Consider the following 6405-nt stretch of genomic DNA (forward strand, 5'->3'; position numbering starts at 1 on the left):
CAACCGTCTGGTTACCAACATTCCATTGAAATGTTTCTTTTGTGTTCAACAGAAGAAAGAAACTCATACAGGTTTGGAACAACTTGAGGGTACGTCAATTTAAATGTTTGGATATCCTTTTAATAACTGCAGCCAAAACAGATAGACACAAGGTAACTGTCTGTCCCTCAGGGACATCCTAGTTTGTCAGCCAATAGTACATATCTATAGAAAGTCTTTCTCAAAATAAAATAAAATAAATAAACCCTGCAGATTTAGTCAAAGCACATGCATAATGCTGCCAGCTAGAGAACAAGACCTTCCTTTGTCTTTTCATGTCACACTCTCATTATTAGTCACACCTTTCACAACAGGTGAAAACATGGTTATAGGAAAAAGTAATCAGATGTTTGACATCGTGAGAAAAGTACATAGTGTCTGTCTGCATGCCAGAAATCCCTGATGAAATTTGACTTATGATAGAAACCTGTAAAGCCAGGAATCTGATAAATCCTGAACGAAACAATATGAGCGTTCATATAGGACAGAGATAGATAGAGGGACATCAGGAAGTACACACCTAGAAAAACATCCACTAGCAAATGTTTACACTTTAGCTTGTTGTCATGGCATTAGTGCATGAATGGGAGATGATTACATGGACAAGTTCAAGCCACGGTTTCTCAGGACAACATGGGTGTTAACATTCACTTCATGACTGTTATTCATTCAGGTGATGCTCGCACAAGTATTGAGGGTGTTACACAGTGAGGTGATGGAGGGAGGTATCTGAAAATTTACACTGAAGTAAAGCAATGTAAGATGAGCCAGTGGGTAAGTTGAGTCACCCCAACTATCTCAGGAGTTCTTTTTTTCAAAGAGTTCCCATCATATGGCTTTCTGTGATTGGAAGTGGCCTACAAGACGATGTTCCTATGTGCCAGATCATTTTGCATGTCAAAGTGATTTTTCAGTATAGCATTTACGTTAGGTCACACTTTACAATAAGGCTCCATTATTTAACATAAATTCATTAGTTAACATAAACTGACAATGAAAAATACTTCTAAAGCATTTATTAATCTTAGTTAATTTCAACATTTAATAACACATTCTGAAAATCAAAAGTTGTAACTGTAGCCTATTATTTAATGGACCTGAGCTTACTTGAACTAATAGTCGTATTTCTTAAAGCAGCACTCAGTAGCTTCGGGATTTCGTCGCTGTATTCTCGCTTTTTGCTCGCAGGTTTCTCTCTAGAGCTCCCCCCACAGCTTCGGAATAGATATTTGACAACACTGTTGTAAAAACTCTTTGGTGATTCTCAGACACCAGAGGCTAGTAGATCAACGACATCAAAGCAGATGGGACATTCTTTAAAACGTCTTCTTCCTTCGGGTTCGGACAGCGTGACGGAGCGCAATAATGACAGTATTTGAGCAGATTTCTTTTGGCCGTAAAGCAATTGTTTACATTGCGAGACCTGATATCACGCGATACTTCCTGCCGCGGCGGCGGGCGCAACTCTCAAAGTTGCAAGTGCGAATTTTCCGCTCACGGGCACCAGGGGGGTGCGAAACGACCACCATTCAACCCGAAATAAGTAATATAACCATTCCAATGACTCCGAAGCTGTTCAGTTAAGGTAAAAAAGTTACTTCGTTAACAAAGAATAATAACAAATGTAGCTATTGCTCATTGTTAATGTGTTAAAGGGATAGTTTACCCAAAAATTTAAATTAGCCCATGATTTACTCACCCTCAAGCCATCCTAGGTGTATATGACATTCTTCTTTCAGACTAATACAATCTGAGTTATATTAAAAAATGTCCTGACTCTTCCAAGCTTTATGATGGCAGTGAATGGCTGTATATTTTTTTAAGTCAATCAAAGTGCATCCATCCATGATAAAAGTGCTCCACACGGCTCTGGGGAGTTAATAAAGGCCTTCTGAAGTGAAGCGATCGTGTAAGAAAAATATCCATATTTAAAACTTTATCAACTAAAATAACTAGCTTCCGGCAGATGGCCTATGCAAGTCGACTTACGCCAAAAGAGTAACACTTGACGGTCCTCCGCGCTTCCACGTTTGTCATTTCGCTGTGCGTCAAGGTCAAGTGACACTCTTTCGCCGTTAAATGATGTGTACGGCCGTCTGCCCGAAGCTAGTTATATTAGTTGATAAAGTTGTAATTTAAATATGGATATTTTTCTTACAAAAAGGAAGCTTCGTTTCAGAAGGCCTTTATTAACCCCCCAGAGCTGTGTGGAGCACTTTTATGATGGATAGACTTTGATGGACTTCCAAAGACATACAGCCATTCACTGCCATTATAAAGCATGTAAGAGCCAGGACATTTTCTAATATAACTCCAATTGTATTCGTCTGAAAGAAGAATGTCATATACATCTAGGATGGCTTGAGGATAAGTAAATCATGGGGATCAATTACATTTTTGTGAACTATCCCTTTAATGCATTAACTAACGTTAACTAATGAGACCTTATTAAAGTGTTACCTATTGTTTTTTATAATTTTTATAAATGCACTTTAATCTGTTTGAAACATTTGTGTACTTTATACATTTTTTCTGTATACTGCTTTATTAAAAGTTATTAAACCTGTTAGTGTGACAACACATTTTTTTGCAACTTATTTCAATATCGTGATAATATCATATACCGTGATAAAAGCTTCAGCAATTATTAAAACATTCAAATTGTATGCCGTCACAGCAGGCATTTACTCATCATCTCACTTGCACAAAAACAGATTCAGTATTCCTCAAAATGGATAAAAACAGTGAAATACAAACTTAGAATATTACGCAAACCTGCAATAATGAAATATTTTAAAGAACTTTGTTTATTTAATCTCGCTTTATTAACCAGTGTCTTTGCTGCTAACCTCCTATGATTCAATTCAACCAAACAAGCAAAAATGACTTTAGATAAACATCACATTTATAACTAATTCTGTTAAAACAATAACAATCGTGATTAATCAACAAAACTATTAGTGAAAATGTCTTCAGATAATTTTTTTCTTTTTTTTTTATGATCCACAGACGTTCCAGAGATGAAGCAGCCTGAAAACGCTGAGGTAACAGAAATGAGGGAGGAACACATCATATTTCCTGGCATTCATTGGTGCCTTATGTTGTTGATTGTTCAGGCCAGTAATAGATCTTTTGTATCTTTTTTCCTTTTCCAAAAATATCCATAGAGGTAAGTAAGAATGTGGTTGTGTTTGGAATAAAAATAAGAAAAAATAAACTTTCTAAGGTGCTGAGGTAATGTACCGGATAAATGGATTTGAACACAAAAAGAACAATCCAGGAAACCAAAAAAGAACAAGCCGACAGCATAAGAGATGAATCAAAGTTTGAGCAAACATATTACAATAAGAATGCAATATCCTCATGGGCCACCAAAAAAAACTTAGCTATATACACATAGTAAGCATACTGTAAAACATTCTATACAAAACTATTATTAAAAGGGATTTAAGGCTTTTCTGTTTAAAACGTACCTACCCATTAAACAGGGGCCTTTAATTCCCCCAAGGAGGTGAGGGAGTGGCATCAAAAAAACAAATTATATTCATTAAACGTGTTTTTGTCTTATTCACTATAGCCTAAGCCTATTATAAGTGTTTATATTTTAGACCTGGCGGGATGGTTTTTGTTGGAAATTACACATAAGTCACTCACCCATGCGTGTCTCGTCATTTTCATGATGGTGCGGGAGTGGCATAGGTTAGTTGTCATACCGAGCAAGAAAGTTGACTGCTGGCAAAAAGAGAATGTGACAAATCTCGTAATAAAATGAGAATTTGGCATGGCTTTTCAGAGATTTAATGTTAATCAGTCACCGTTAGAAAAAGATAAAATCACTCGCTGCTTTTGACTGAATAACTTTTGTAGCTTTAAGGATTAATGTATACTTCATTTAATTTCAGTATTTCTTACCGGAATAGCTACCTACTGTTAGACCTAGGCCTACCTGAAAAATGTTAAACTTTATATTTGTTAGGCTAGTAGTTTTTGTTTGCATACACACATAAGTTACTCACATTTAGTAAAGGAGACACAATTCTCTACCTGACACCCATTTCATGACCTATCTGTTGGCACTTATCTTACATCACCGTGATATCAACTATTAATCATAGCTCAACATATTAAACTAGACTAACTAGACCAGATGAATAGTGGCATTAATAAAGGAACACGCCGACTTTTTGGGACTTTACCTTATTCACCGTATCCCCCAGAGTTAGATAAGTCCATACATACCCTTTTCATCTCCGCACGTGCCGTAACTCTGTCTGACGCACCCACCGCTAGCCTAGCTTAGCACAAAGACTGGAGGTAAACGGCTCCAGCTAGCATACTGCTCCCAATAAGTGACAAAATAATGCCAACATTTTCCTATTTACATGTTGTGATTTGTATAGTCACAGCGTGTACACATGTCACATGAGACACAGCCATCTTCTAACCATAATACATACTGGGAACTATATTCTCAGAAGACGAAGCACTGCTACTTGATGGAGTGATTTGCTCGCAGCACCTGAGAAGCCCCGTGGTGAGGAGAAGAGAGTTCGCTTAGAGTTGGAGTAAATCACTCCGCAGAAGTAGCAGTGCTTCGCCTTCTGAGAAAATCACCCTAATTCACCCTAATTCATTCTTGTAAACTATTACAGGTAAACATATAATACATATAACATATATTACAGGTTAGCTTAATGGAAAATATTAAATAGTCAAGGTTACAATAATATGTATCTCCCTTGTGGCAGCAGGCCAGCACTGAGTCAAAGCTGGTGCTCGCCTGGACAGAACAGCCAATTTCAGTCATTTTTATGAGTAATTACAGTTATCAACTCTCCCATGAGCTCTTTGAGGACAGCTCATTCAGCAGAGAGAGAGGTGAGGTGGAGATCTGTTTGTTTATACAATGAGTCATGAATGAGAGTCAACCAGACTAATGCCCTCACAACAGAGAAAGACCTGAGCACAAAAAGAAGAAAAGATCAAGCAGATCTTAAGTCATGTAGATACATGCTAGTGGTGAAAGCTATATATATATATATATATATATATATATATATATATACAGTATATGGAAAATGACTGCATATATATTGAATAATGGAATATTCTGTTATTTAAACAACATTATGCAAAACTTGATTCTGATGACTGTGATATATCTGTATAATGACCCTGGAATTGAATAATTCTCCCAGAAAACTAATTTCATACTGCAAGTTGTATGTCTCTTGTATACAAGATGTCTCTTGTATGCCCCCCCCCCCCCCCCCCCCCCCCCACACACACACACACACACACCACTCCCCAATTCTCTATTGTTGATCAGTGAGGTATCCAAGTTCATGCAAAGTTCCAGATGTGACCTGTTAAGAGGGTGATGGTGAAATTATCAGATGATGTCACATCCCCCCCAGGGAGCCTACAATGAAAGCAAATCTTCTGCAAGCATCAACTGACACAAAACACATGCTTAAAATCTTACAAATGGCACCACCCTTAACATCAAGTGCATGTTTTAAAAAGCTGCTAAATTACAAATCTTAAAACAAGCACACGATGTAATTTTGCACACAAATCTCTCTCCTGACCTTTTACCAATGAAAACACTCCATTCATTTACCGGTGCTAGCTTAGACAAACATAGCAATAAACAAAAATAAAATCAAAACAATTTGAACACCCTGGCAACTGGATAGCAACACCTTGTCAACCAACACAACATCATAGAACTTTGTCGGAAAGAACACTGTCATGTCAAATAGCTTGAGCGTGTCCTTGCTCAGATAAACAGCCGCTTTTTCTAAAAATTGTATGAACTTCATACAAACATCAAAGGATGTATTTAAAAATTCCAATGGTCTTTTTTCAATAGTCCACTTTAGACCTTCTACTAACTATAAGTAACTTTGCAACTACATGTCAAATAACTCTCATTTAGAGTATTCGTTTATTAAAGTACATTTTGATATTTAGATTTTTTTTTCATACATTAGGAGAATGAAATTTGTAAAAAACTAAAAAACAATTGCATTTTGCATTTAAATTTTATTGTAACTCAAAAAAATCGAACTGTTATACAGCTTAATAATATTTGAAAAACATCTTTTGTCCACAAAATGAAGTCATCAGTACAACAGACAATGTAATGTGGTGCGACAAACATGCAGAAAAAAAATTATGAAACCAACATGAATAAAAAGAGTACATTTAACTTGGCACATGTGTGTAAAACACTCTTATTTGTCACTGACCCATGAGTCTATAGCAAACAGGACCCAGCACAAGTGTCCTCTTGGTTTCAAATTATGACTTTCCTTCTCACAGCTGCAGCCTGAGAACAAACATTTGAACTCTGAAACTCTG

The sequence above is a fragment of the Rutilus rutilus genome (assembly GCF_951802725.1).
Source record: "Rutilus rutilus genome assembly, chromosome: 22".
NCBI lineage: Eukaryota > Metazoa > Chordata > Actinopteri > Cypriniformes > Leuciscidae > Rutilus > Rutilus rutilus.